This window comes from Lagopus muta, chromosome 10 (genome assembly GCF_023343835.1).
Source record: "Lagopus muta isolate bLagMut1 chromosome 10, bLagMut1 primary, whole genome shotgun sequence".
In the NCBI taxonomy this organism is placed as follows: Eukaryota; Metazoa; Chordata; class Aves; order Galliformes; family Phasianidae; genus Lagopus; species Lagopus muta.
In genome coordinates, this window is record NC_064442.1 from 16,300,404 (window position 1) to 16,314,563 (window position 14,160).

A 14,160-nucleotide genomic window follows, 5' to 3' on the forward strand; every position below is an offset into this window, starting at 1 on the left:
ACACTTCTCCGAAACAGCTGACACTGTTTTCTCCAGCAGCCAAACAGGGTTTGCCGTTTGATTCTATCTTTATGAAATGTTAGGTCTCTGGCAGTTGGCTTTCATCTCAGCATCGATCCGAGGTGGTGACAGGACAGGGCTGTCATGGATTGGTGGGGCTCATGAGAAGGCGTATACTTGGATATACGTGCAGTTCAGCATCACTCATACTTAAAAATGAAGCCCAGAAGCATTCCAGTGGGAGCAAAAAGGAATTTCAGTGGAAGGCCCAGGAATTCATTTTGAGTCCTGCATTTGTCCTCCGGTGACAAACCACTAGCCTACAAAACCCTCTGTATTCTACCTCTCTGAAATTCCCTATGTATTATTTATTTTCCATCTGCTCTCCCCAGAATATACTCATGGGATAAATATCTGCTATGGCAGACTAGCCCTGTGAAGTCGAATTCAAGGGGTTTTGCATGTGTTGAAGTATTTGCTAAATGTGCTGGGAACTGTCAAACTGGGCAGAGCAGCACTTCATGATTTAATATGAGAACATCAAGAGCTACTGCATGGCTGCTTGCAGAGATTCAAATCGATTTTTCCCAACCTTTTTTCTGTTCTGATACTCTGATTTATTCCCTTCGCTAAACTTGACCTCCTAGATTGCATTAGGGCATAGACTGACACAGTTATCAATGAAATCTTTCCCCACTAAGCTGCTAGATTTAATGTGAATGTGGACATGAGCAATCAACCTGTTACTGCTCTGGTGACCAGCCTTCCTCTGCAGAATGCAGGGTGGCTTCTACAAGTTTGGAGCAGACAAGAGTTTATATCAGCAAAGCAGCAACCAACATTAAACAGTATCTTTAGTCACCTCATTCAGAAGGAAAAAAGCTAAGCAGGCACTGTGTTCCTTCCCGGGGCTCTGATACACTGTAGAACTGACTTGTGCAAACACTTGAACAGTCTCAGAGGATAATCCTGCAAACCAGAATGTTCATGATTGCCTTAGTTTTCCTCCTGGAGTGCAGCTGACAGTAAAGGTCCAGGACCTGCTATAGAAAAGCTGACAACATAGTTAAAAGGACAAAGCAGAAAAGAAACAGGGAGTGGTGGGAGGGGGATAGTAGGATGAACCAAAAGCCAAATAAAGGAAAATATCACAAGTATATGCAATAGATACATTGCTCTGATGAACTCCTTGCTGCAAGCAAGGTTCATCTCCCTTTTGTTATCAGTTTCTCTCCCAGACTCCTCTCAGAATGATCTTTCCCACTCCAGAGGTGTTCAGACAGCACAATCACCACCACTGCCTACTAGGTTGCACTCTCTTTATTCCAGTTTCCAGGGCAGTCTGACATTTTTCCTGGGTGTTAGCCACTCACTCAGTTTTCATTATGTTAACTAAACATAATGGTGATTTTGATGAGGCATGCAAACACGAACCTGTGGAGGAATAAAGATGAACTACTGAGACTGTCTGTGTCAGTAGCAATTGATGACTTTGTGTTTCAAAGGACATATTTCATAAAGTGAACCCTGCTGGAAAGTATCTTAGTTCAATTTACTTCTTGAATTCACTGCACAGGGAATGAAAAGCTGTGCTTTTCAGTGGTTCATTTGTACCATCCATTGTCTCATCTGATTATTCTTTCGTTATGCTGCATGAAAAGAATGAATTACTGGCTAACTATAGGGTTAGAGAGCCTCTACTCAGAGACCAGATGGAATAGATACACAGACCCAAAGTGGGGATTTGGGATGACTCACTGGGCTACAGTATCTTAGGGCTGTACTAAGGGCTGGTGAAACTGGCCAAAGAGGGATTGTTCTGGTGTAAAAGAAGTTGCAAACCAGGAATAAAGGCTGAGAAGAGGGTATTACTGGATCAAGTCCTATATAGCTGTGTTGGTGTAATACATAAAAATGTAGGCTAGTCACTTCTTCAGCTTATGACCTGGAGTAGCACCTACTGGTGGTTTATATCATGCTGTATTTATCACAAATGGTGATTTCCATTCTCACAAGCTGTTTTCAGTGCTCAGAACAAGACTATTACTATTGACTTGCATTGCAGCAGAAGCCAGATCATAGAATCATTAGGGTTGGAAAAGACTTCTAAGATCATCTAGTTCAACCATCCCCACTAAACCGCGTCCCTAAGTACCACATCTACTCTTTCCTTAAGCACCTCCAGGAATGATGACTCCACCACCTCCCTGGACACCGTATTCCAATACTTCACCACTCTTTCTGAGAACAAATCCTTCCTAATATCCAATCTGAACCTGCCCTGGCACAACTTAAGGCTGTTCTCTCTGATCCTATCACTGTTACCCAGGAGAAGAGGCCATCCCCCACGTCATCACAACCTCCTTTCAGGGAGTTGTAGAGAGCTGTAAGGTCCCCCCTGAGCTTCCTCTTCTACAGGCTAAACAATCCCAGGCCCCTCAGCTGCACCTCATAAGATGTGTTCCATACCCTTCACCTACTTTGTTGCCCTTCTCTCAACACTCTTCAAGGCCTCAATGTCTTTCTTAAAGTGAGGGACCCAAAACTGAACACAGCAGGGACGAACACTGGACACTGGTGAAGGGCAGCCTCACCAATGTACAGAGGGACAGCCACATCCTGTTGGTTGCACCATTCCTGATACAAGCCAGGATGCCATTGGCCTTCTTGGCCATCTGGGCACACTGCTGGCTCATGTTGAGAGAAAAGATGTCACAGAAAATCTATTTTAACTCTCTATCCCAAGCTTTTTCTTGCATATATAGTGGCGTTCTGGAGTTTGCACAACTGAGAGAATAAGGTTTAGGTTACCAGGTTTAACAGCAGGCCACATTTTACTGCTTTGCATGTGATTCTTTACGCTGTGTTATGTCCATTTCTCCTCAGATGCAGTCACAGCTGTCACAGGAGCAATTTACCACTTGTCCTGTCTGCCTATTTTTCAGTCTTCGTTAGTCTTCCACTTCAGCACAGCAAATGCTGCTATTCCTTGTGGTATCCACTCTGGAAACACACTCTGTTATATATAGCAATTGGTTGAAACAGATCTAGCAAGACAGAGTAGGGCTCTTGAGTTGGCAGCAATTTGAAGTTCAGACAGTAGACCAGTCTGAAAGCTGGTGGGGAAACTGGCAAAAAAGAGCAGTTCAGTAGAGAGGAAAGACCATAGAAATTTAACCTTCTGGTGAGTCACAGCAGAGTTCTTTACTGTCCAGATTCATGTCACAGCTTTAGTAAACTGCTCTCTCTCAAGTGGCAAAGTTTCACTATATGTTGGCCTTTTTTTTTTTTTTTTTTTTTGCCCTTTTTTATTGCCTGGCTACATTTTATTAAAGATTGTTTCCTCATAACTTGAAATCTTCATCCACATTCTAAGACTTTCCATTTCCTCACCTGGAAAGACACTGGCATGCTAGCTGTCTCTTGAAGAAAATGGGATCTTCCAAACTTGCTGATCATCATGAAACAGAACAGGAATGCCATCACTCAGGAATGCACTTTTAGGGGTTCAGATTTAGAGCCTGTCTTCCATTAAGTCAGGTTTCAGTTAAGATCATGTCAGCCTCCGTACTAAAACTCTCTCTGAGTGCATATATTGGTTTGTTCAGAGAACATTTTCATTTCTCATGAATTGCTGGGTTGAATTCAGTTGAATTATTACAGTAAAACATCACTGTTAAATAGCTTGGTCTCAGGTACCAGCTGTTGGGAACACTCAGTTTGTATTTAAACAGTAGACTAAACTGTGATGCTTAGAACAGTTAAAGCAGCACCCTTAAAAGAAACAGACTGAATGTTGTATTTACAGTGCCATAGCTATAACCAGCTAGAAATCTGTCTAATCTTGGCATGTATGTGAGTCAAAAGTCCAAATATACTGTCAGTTAATTTCAAGGCCTTAAATTCAGTTTCTGAGAAAAAGACCTATTAAGTATCTACAAGAGATGTCTTATAATTATTCATAGAATCACAGAATATCCTGAGCTGGAAGGGACCTGCAAGGATCACTGAGTCTGACCGCTGGCTCCATGCAGGACTACCCAAAAAATTTCAAACCATACTTCTGCTGGTGGCTAGCAGTGCTGTGCCTGGTGCACCCCAGGGTACAGCTGGCCCTTCTGGCTGCCAGGGCACACTGTCAACCAGAACCAGCAGATCTCTTTCCGTGGTCCTTTTCTTTAGTCGGCTTAAACCAACTGCAGCCAGCCCTGACAGGGCAGCCACCCTGGTGAACATCCTGGGCTTTCAAGACATGGCTGTAGAATCAGTGAGATGCACAGCAGCCTTCCCTGCTTCTCAGCCAGTAATCCTGGGAGAAACTCCTTTAATGAGCTTGTGCTAGTTGTTACAGTGCCACTTACTGAATCACAGAAACTGAAGGACTGGGGTGCCATGTGCCCACCTTCCTTCTTCCCATTTCCTGCAGCCATGCATTCTCCATGCTCTCACTTTCTCCCTCTGCAGAATGCTGTAATGGAATACCAAATTGCAGAATTTCCAGAAAATAAGATGAAAATTCTGAGGGGGGTGAGAGGCTGGGCATTACCCTTTAGTTTACCTTTTGGAAAAAAAAAGCTCATCTTTACCTTGTGGCTAGGAGCAGAAGGCAGTGGAGCTCACCCCACTGTACCTTTCCTCTCCTTTTCCAGCCTGATGAGTGAAGATGCATGAATTTGCAGAGCCCCCTGTAAAGCAGAGGCATCTGCAATGCCAGTGTTTTGGGATTAGGGGTAAAACACTGCATCTGAGATGCTGTACTGTGGTGCTGACTAAGCAGTAATGATTAGATATAACACTGAGAATATTTCTTTGTGATTTTTGTTCTGAAGCCTAAAAAATGGGCTTGTAAAGTTGATAGAGGTGATGCATTAAATGTTAACTGTCTTCGTCTGTTCAATTTATCTGAGTAATGACATCAATTCCCTGGAGAAAAATCCTTCCCAGTTTCTCATGACAGTCTTTGATTTGTCAGGCTGCCCCAGGTTCCATTTACAAGGACTCAGATTTTTCCCCATCACTCAAGTGGAGCTGTGAGGACCTAAGTCACTGAATGGGGGAACAGAGGAGAAATGTGACTTCGTGAATGACATGCAACACAAATGGGTGTCTAAAATAGGCTCTGACAAAGTTCCTTGTCACCTGTCAGGAGAAGGACCTCTGCCACCACATGAAAAGCACAAATGGTATCCTACATTATGAAAGGTTACCTAGTAAAGTTGTGGTCACTGTTGTGACTAACAGGGTTCTCTGTACTCATTTAAAAACACGCTGAGGATTTGCTTGTGTGGGGGGAATAAGAAATGATCCCCACAAGGTGGCAACAGATCAGAACAAATTTCCAGCAGAAGTTTCCAGCAGACCTAGAATGTGAATTTATGGCACTCTCAGGTAGGCTTTATATAACAGCTAAATAACAGGTATGTACTTGAGAGTCACTATATTTGTCCTGTCTGCACACACTGGAAGCCCAAGGTTCTGGTTAAAAAAAGACTCACACAAACAAGGCAAGAAGCAGAGCACAGCAAAGTGAGGCATTCTGCTAAAGATGGAACATAGCATTCTCCTCGCTCCGGGATTCTGCCAGAAATACCCCTCATAACAGCAGAATCATTTTGTTGTTGGCCTCACCAGCAGTGCTTTGCTCTGTTTACTCCATTCACCAGACACGGTTGTGGTGTTGGCTCAAGATCAAATTAAATGTGAGACACTGAAGGAGTAGCCGGACAAATGTCCTGCTGTAGGGAAGACAGAGGCATTCGGATGTACAGAATCAGCTCTGGCCTTGCCTGGTTACTCTGCCAGCAGATAGGAAGAAGGGAGGGAGCTGGACCAGGGGACAGGAGTCTGCATGCTGGATTTCAGTTTCTGACTGAATGACTGACTTCTCTTTGCTTTATTTCTGCCTCAATATCTCAATAATCATCTGTAGATGCTTTGCACCTTGCACCAGTCAGATTCATAAGGCAGGATGAACTGGAAGAGAGTTGGAAAAATGGCCTTGCTGCTGTTTCCTTCTTCCAGCGGTACAGTTGTGCTCTTTGTTCTAAACATGTAGCCAATGTGCTGCTGCACAGAGGATGAGTGCTATGGCCCTTTGTCACCACTTCTCTAGATTGGCCATCACCAGATGGCTGGTGGAGTCAGACTACAGGTCCTTTAATTTCTCCTGGGATGGCTGAGGGGTGTGATATGCTCATTAAGGTCTATGCAGCTCTCTAGCTGTCCTGTTACAAACAAAAACAAGTGACTATGCCAAGACTGCTTGTGACTGGAAAAAAAAAAAAAAGAAAAAGAAAAAAAGAAAAACAAACCCCCAAAATTACTTTGCAGCTTTTTCCAAAATATCTTTAAACTGTCTCGAGTGACTCACTGATGCCTGCTACACATCAAGAGGTCTAAAGGTGTGTTTTAAAATAAAACAAGATGAATATTAACTCTTCTTCAGCCTCAGCTCCAAATGTATTTATGGCTTAGTGTTTTGAGTTGAGAGCATTCTAAATCAAGAAGGGAACCTATCCTTAAGCAACTACAGGATGATTAAAATAGCCATCTCCTCCCATTGGGCTTGTGGAATCATCTTTACTGGTGCAGAAACTCAAAGCTCCAAGCTGTACTTTATTAACTTTGGAGACTTAAAAAGCTTTCTTGGTTTTCTTGCTGGTAAACACTTTGCCAGTCATATGTGGACTTTAAAAGACAGAGTGATGTGAAAGAAGTCAGTGTTGCAGTTTCCCAGAAATGCAAATCTCTTAATAATGGCTGCAGAGGCCAGGGCATGCCAGGTGGTGGGAGAATGGAGTGAGGGCCAGTTCTTTGCATGAGGGTGTGGCTGTATTTAAATGAAGCTTACTCTGCTTATATTTTAATAATGTGTTCCAGAATTGTTAACCATATAAACTGCCCTCCAGCAACGTGAGGAATCCACATCTTTGGTCCTTAGTCCCTTGGGGAGGGTCATCGAATCCCATGCACCAGTGGTGCAGCTGCAGATTTGAAGCCTCTCCTCAAGCAGATTTTTCATGCACCCCCTCACACACGGAGCTGTTGGGGTTCTCCCACTGGCTTGTTTGCTGCAGCAGTCTTGTGTCCAAAGCTGCAATGCACTATTTCATACATAGCAGCAAACACATTATCATAGCAAATAGTACCTTACCTGCTGTGGGAGGATTAGCGTAACCCAGTGCTGCAAGCTGTGAGCGTTCCAGCCACTGTTATTACAGAACTGCAGACTGCTGCATGCTATTTACTTACAGAGGTACTGCTGGGAATGAAAATGACTGACAGGCAATGCATGAGGAGCACATCATCTGCTCAAGTCTTTCTAGATGATGGTACGTCAGGTGGATTAGGAGTCAGTTTGGAGTCTGATCAGCAGCGCAGCAACTGAAGCTGCTGGTTTGGGTCTTTTTTCTTCCCTTTCTGTCTTCATGGCTGGAGTGGCTCCATCCCAGCCTTTTATCCTAGGATAATGGATATCCTAGGAGTGCAGCCTGTGCAGATGAGAAGCTGTAATGAGAAGCTGGGCTTGTTGACCTGTGTTACCTTCGGGAACAATGTAATGAGAAGCTTTACCTTTGTGCAGTACCTACTGTGAAGTACTGATTAGCAGTGATGTAAAGCTTAAGCGCTGAATCTGTGCGCAAAATTGATGATTACCTGCCATGCTTAAGAGAACCTAAATGCTGTGGTTATTTACATCAGCCTTTTGATTTACTACAGCTGCTACATTTAGCCATTTGGCAAGCGTGTCTTAGTTATACTGTACTTCAGAGCTCTGATTTTAAGTACCTGAAGATGTGGAACCAGCCGTTCTCCCTTGGGATGGCTTGAAGTGGCATGAAGTATGACAGAGGAGAACTGGTTGTCCTGACTAAGGACTTATTTTAAAAACTACACTACATACCACACACATTTAAACATTTCTTGGACATGGATACTCAGTCATGTTTACGAAAGTAAAGTCTCATCATGGTCTAAAAGCAGGCCTGGCATTCTGCTCCAAATGCAGGCCTTTACCTACCTCAAGTACCATGCTAAGGATAGGGACAGTACAGCAGTGAAGTCTTGAACTGCTGAGACTTCATAATTTTTAGGAAGTGATGAAAAATTAAAAATGATTTTCTACTGAAAAAGTAACAATTTACTACAAGGATCACTATGATGAGATCCCTGCCTCACTTTTTCCAGCTCTTTGCTGCTTTACAGAACTGTGCTAACATGCAGTAGTGATAGACGGACACCTACTTTTGTCCTGATTATATTGCTTGTGTATTTGAAACATGGGAATTTGTTTAAAAGAATATGGATTGATGTTGTTGGGGATAGACGTGCCTGTCAATACATCAAAATGTAGTTATGCAGATACTGCTTAACTATCTTCTTGTGACTAGAGGTGGGGAAACAAGGGACTACAAGAAGCAGCAGGTCGTTCTATTGCATGGAACATCTATTCTGGTCACTGCTATGAAAGCAGACTTTTAACAAAAGGAAATCATAGTAATGAAAGGTTTTACTGCAGTTATGTGTTACCTTAGTTTCTTTCAGACACAGATGCACATGAACACGGCACAGTCATAGTGAATTGAGGAAGGCTGCATTACGTGAGCATGAGTGAGTTACTAAGCACTTCCTGAGGAAGTGCCAGGAAACCTTTTTTTCATGGTGCATTGTAAATTCTTGACCACATAGGAGTTGCAGAAATCAGTCTTGGAATATTCTAGGTTCTGGCAGGTAGAGGTTAAGTAACATAGCATAGGAGCTATTCTTAAATAACTGCCTTAACTATATTGAATCTAATTATACAGGGCTGTGAGTGAAAGAAATAATAGACACTGTAAATTTAAAATTATATGAAAGTTCTTCTGACAGTTTTCTTGAATGTGATTTGTGTCAAACCCCAAACTAAGTTCCCAATCCTCCTGCAAGATGCCATGAATTCAAATAATTCAAAATATATTTGGGTCTTGAGCTTGTTTAGTATGAAGCAAGTCAAGATCCCAGAAAAGGAAGTCTAATATGGCAAAAAGATCTGTGATAGTTTTGTCTCCAGATCTGCTCTATAACTCAGCTGCATTTCTCTTCTTCAAAGTTCAGAGCTACCTGTGTCAGCAGTTCATGGATGCTCTCTGGCTGCAGAACTGAAGAGCCATTGGCACATTCACATTTTGCTACAGTGAATAAATCAGGCTGATTCTGTGATTCTGTGATCTAATACTGATGATAGGAGATCTCTGTGTTTCTTATTTCAGAACAAGCTGGATATCTCCCTCCCACCATATATTACCATCCTAGTTTCAAACTCCAGCTGGAACAGAAAAGTGTCAGAACGCCTTGTTCGGTCCTTGAATTAGGAGGCATCAAGTGAAGGTAGTGAGGAAAGGAAATCTAAACAATGATCTCTTTCAATTCAGATTGCTGCTCAACACTGAGAACAATCGAGCCCGAAGAATAGCATGATGACAAAATAACACATTCCTAGTGACATGGAATTAAATTCCCACTTCTCTGGTATAACTTCATCCCAAAGAGAATAAAATGCTGTCATTTGGAGTAACACAAGTCTCATTCAGCCCAGCTGTTGGTGATGTGTGTGTACTCTCTGTGTACGATGGCAAGTTTTTCCCACAAACACTTGGCTTTGCAGGCAAAATGCTTTAGAATCTAAGTGCTCCAAGTTATTGGAGCATAACCTTTTTTGTTAATATTTACATTGCTTTGTTGCCAATAGAGTAGAACTAAAATCCAGTAAATGAGCAGTACAGTACAAGGAATAGTGGGCAGCAAAAGTCTTCAAACAAAACTAGAATGAAGTGCAACAGAGAAGAGATGCAATGCTCCTGTAGCTTACAACAAGCAAAGAAGCAAAAAGAGCCTGAGGAATAATTTGACTGTCAGCAAGCTTGTTTAATGTAAAAGGATGGGCAATACGGTGTGTGCTCAGTTACAGTTCACAGACACAATATTTTCACTGTAGGAATACTCTACATGGAAATAGCCAATGAGAGTGGTGAAAAAAAAGTCATCAGTTCAACTAGTTCATCCTGAGGCTCTCATCAGAGCTTTTGTAAGTGTTTGGAACGGGACTTCAGATATTAAGGCAAACACTGCCATTACAATACTTTCTATAAAGGTTGTTTTCATGGACAATGGGACTTTACACTTCCCAAGACTTATCTAAAGTAGTATAATTTTATACCATCTCCAAATTCCCTCTCCAATCCTGCCATGATCATCAGATAAATTCTTCAAATTTCTGTGGCTGGATTATCATCTATTCTCTTTGTATTTGTTAACAAGCTAATTTTAGTGGTGAAATACAAAACGTGCATCTCATCTACATACGTGGTGCTTGTTGCATAGGAACTTCTATGGCTTTGCCTCATGTGACATGATAAACAGTACCAATGACGTAGAGGTTCTGGAATTGAGTGCTTTTAAACAGTATTCCCTCTTTAATCAGATGGATGGGCTGGTCCAAGCTGTCACATTTTCCTGTCAGATAGGTAAGGCTGGGCTGTCTTTCCAAAAGGCACGTGGGAGAACTCTGACTTAGCTGTGCTCTGATGCACTGTGTAAACTGAGTCGTATTTTTTAAAATCTAAAAGGTAACTCACAAGAAAGTGTTCACTGTTGTTTAAGATACAATGAAATAAAGCCTGATGATCTTAAAAGCAGCTTAAGATGAGTACAGAGTCGGGGCAATATTCTCAAGAATGCATTTGGAAACAATATAAAATTTACCTAATGATTACAGTTAAAGCTGGGGAGCCTAAAGGCCAGTGACATGAAATACTGCTGAGTGCACTTGCATTATTGAACAGACTCTGGAAGGCAATTGATGAAGCCGGCACTGAAAGCTGCCAGACAGAAGAGACCTTTCAGCAATTTGTTTAAAGCATGAGTAAAAATAAGCCCCCTTCTGTACAAATAACATGTTAAGGAGCAATGTGGAGAATTTTCAAGCCGTTCAGTTCATTTATATCCTTTACTTTTTACGTCTTTCGTGGAAAATAACCATACCACAGAGGATAATCACATTTACTTTTATTCATACCTTGCAGTGTGACCAAGCCATGACAGTACAGGCAAAGATTGGCTCACAGTTAAAGCATTCCTTTGCTAATAGGATGCCCCCAGAGTCATGTGGAAAAATGTAAGGTTAGCAAGGGAAAAAAAAGAAAAAGGAATTCTGGTAAAGGTACTACAGCTCCTTGCACGTTTATTGCACTGCTCTCTTTGCCTTCCACTACCACTCTTTTCTACAGCTACAGCGCTCAGAATAAACGAACTAGAGCCATTAGGATTCCCTTCTCATGTGGGGGATGAAGTTGCCACAGTCTTCTCACTTTCTGCATTGACACTCAGCATTTTTAACGCTGCGTTGTAAACTGGAGACAATTTTGGAGCAGCACTATAGCGGACGTGGCCCCGGGCAAGAGCGAGCTCGCTCAGCAGTGCGGCGGGGCGCAGTGCCGGAGGGGGCGCTCCCTCCGCAGCGCGCCGCAGTGCTCTGTGCTACGGCGCCCCCTGGCGGCGGACGCGCCCCATCCCGCCTCGAGCTCTCGTTTCCGCTCCGCGCTCGCTCGGGGCTTTGCGTGGCCTTGGCGGTCTGCCTTACCTGGGGCGCCTCGCCTTGTGGGGAGAAATCCTTACTGACTGTGCAGAGGGAGAAACTTGTGGTGTGCTGGAAAAGTGTGTCACCTTTGTTTTCAGAACACGTGCAGGAAATGGAAATAGATTTGCTAATGACACAGCCTGCAGCCAGAAAGGTGTTTGTGGTGTTCAATGTGCTGCAGCTTACAGACGTCGCAGCTGAGCTGCTGCTCATTGCACAGATGGTATGTATCTCTCTGAGTGCCAGACCAGCCTCTGGTAAGGGTTTTACTAAGCCGAGACCCGGTGTTATTACTTAGCCACATCCTGATGGTTTCTATTGATTTTTTCAGGCCAGCTGTCTGCCTCGGAGTTGCATCCACAGAGTAAATAATTCACTTCCTTGCAGGTTTCTGTACTGTCCACATTGCTATCACCACTGTAACTGAGCGTTGCACCTGTACACTTCTGGGAACGCAGAGAACTGTCTGCTCTTTGGGTGCGATACACAGAGGTGGAAGTGCAATCTCACATGCCTTTGCTAGGTCTGGAGAGGCATTTGGTGCTCTCAGAGTGTTTATTGCTTTATGTGCTCAGAACAGAAGGTCTGCTAACAACCTTTTAAACTTGGTACGTGTGCCAGTGTCTTTCTACGTGTGCTGAGTTCACCACTTAGAAAAGAAGAAGCATGCTGTGGGAGAGGATATTATCTCTATCTTTATGTATTTAATTCAGAAATTTTAGCTGGGAGAGATAGGAGGACTCCAACATTTGTGCTCTGGACAGAGCTGGCCTCTTTTCCTCAGCTGCAGTCAGGAAGGAGATTCGACCTTTGACTTAAGCAGACAATTAAAATTTTGGTTTAAATACCTTCCCCTGCATCACTCAAGAATTTTCTGGTGAAGACAGATTCTAGTTCCTCAGGATAGCATCCATTCCACTCCTCCAGTGTCTTCCTTCTCCATTCCATCCACTCACTCCAATTCCTACAGCAAACAAGGAAGTCATTCGAGGCAACAACTGCTTCACTTGGTCCCCTGAACGATGTCCACCCAGTGATTTTGAAGGAAGCCAAGATCACATGTTAACTTCTGCTTTTGTATCTTCAGTTCAAATCATAGTACACACACAGGTTAATATTTTCAAATATTTAAGACCAAAGTTTTATCCCTGAGAAATACAGCAGAACTAAAGAATCCCCCAGGCAAAACTACCCACAGTAAATTGTAGGTGTGTATGCAGGATACCATTTTAGGGCCAAATTCTAAACTTAGATGGAGGCTATAGCACAGATGGATGATTACATATATCTGACAAGAGGACACCGTATGGAATCTCTCTCTTGCAGTAGAGCTGATGACATACTATATTAAATGGAAATTTCTAACTTAAAATGCTGACTCACAGGTCCGTGTTATGCAGTGATTTGCACCCGTTATGAGTGCAATAACTGAAGGCACTTCAGGAGTTATCTTAGCTATCATCTAAACTGGACTGAGCTGAGGAAGGATGGGGGAAAGAGATGGGGCTCCAGTTCCAAATTAAATGTGTTTTCTTTTTCCTCAATGAACCTTGCTGAATGAACAAACTGAAAATAATACCTGGGGCTTCTATTCCAGTTTTCCCCCTACATGGGATGAATGTGGGCTACCACATTTGGAACAAACGTGGCAATTAAAATCAAGAAACGGGCAAATATTTGGGCAAGATCACACTGTCAGACAGCAAATGAAAGGAAGAATAAACTCTGCCATTACCACGCAGAGGAGCAAAGTGCCACAGTCCCTATGGCTAAGGCTCCTAAGAGTGGAAGAGGAGGGGCTGTGTTGGTGAGTTGACACCTCTGTATTTAGGGAAGTCAAAGCGTAAGTGTCTGCCGCTGCAGGAAGCGCTGCTCAGGGCCCTTAAGTGGCCCTTACTGACCTTCCTGCAACTCCGGGCTCCTTTTGTTCCTTTGTTGTGGAGATCTTAATAATTCCACAGCAGGGGAGAAGGGATGCTTTTCTTCCTGCATAGTACTGCAGGCTGAACAGTCACGCAGCACAGCTAATAGTCAGAACCTCTTAAAGCAAAGCCACGTTTGTTTTTTTCTGTGAGAAGTTTGCTGCCTTCCGGAAAGAAAAGAGGAAGTCTCGTAGAAAGCGGTACATTGCCCATGTAACTCTTGGCATTTTACAGGGTATTTTTCTTCATGGTCCCCTGTGCTCATTAGCTTTGCTGCCACGAATCGTGCATTTTCACCTTTGTCTGAAAGGTTCCTACGAGGCTCGTGTTCTGTGCTAACAGGGCGATGTTCGCTGGCAAACTGTTACAGCCGGAGGTGCTTCCTGCTGGTGGCGAAGCCCCGTGAGAACGAGTTCCCATGAAGTCCACATTTGCACGTGCGGTATAAAACACGTAAAATATCGTAGCCAACAAACCAGTACGTGCAGCAACAGTCGTACTGCAGCGGGGTTGTGAGACCGATCCTATGTATTTCACATTGGTTGGGGCAGAGAAAAGGTGCGATATCACCGCGCAGGAGTCACGGTAATGAAGCAGATTAAGGGATTAAAAAGCTCCCCTGTT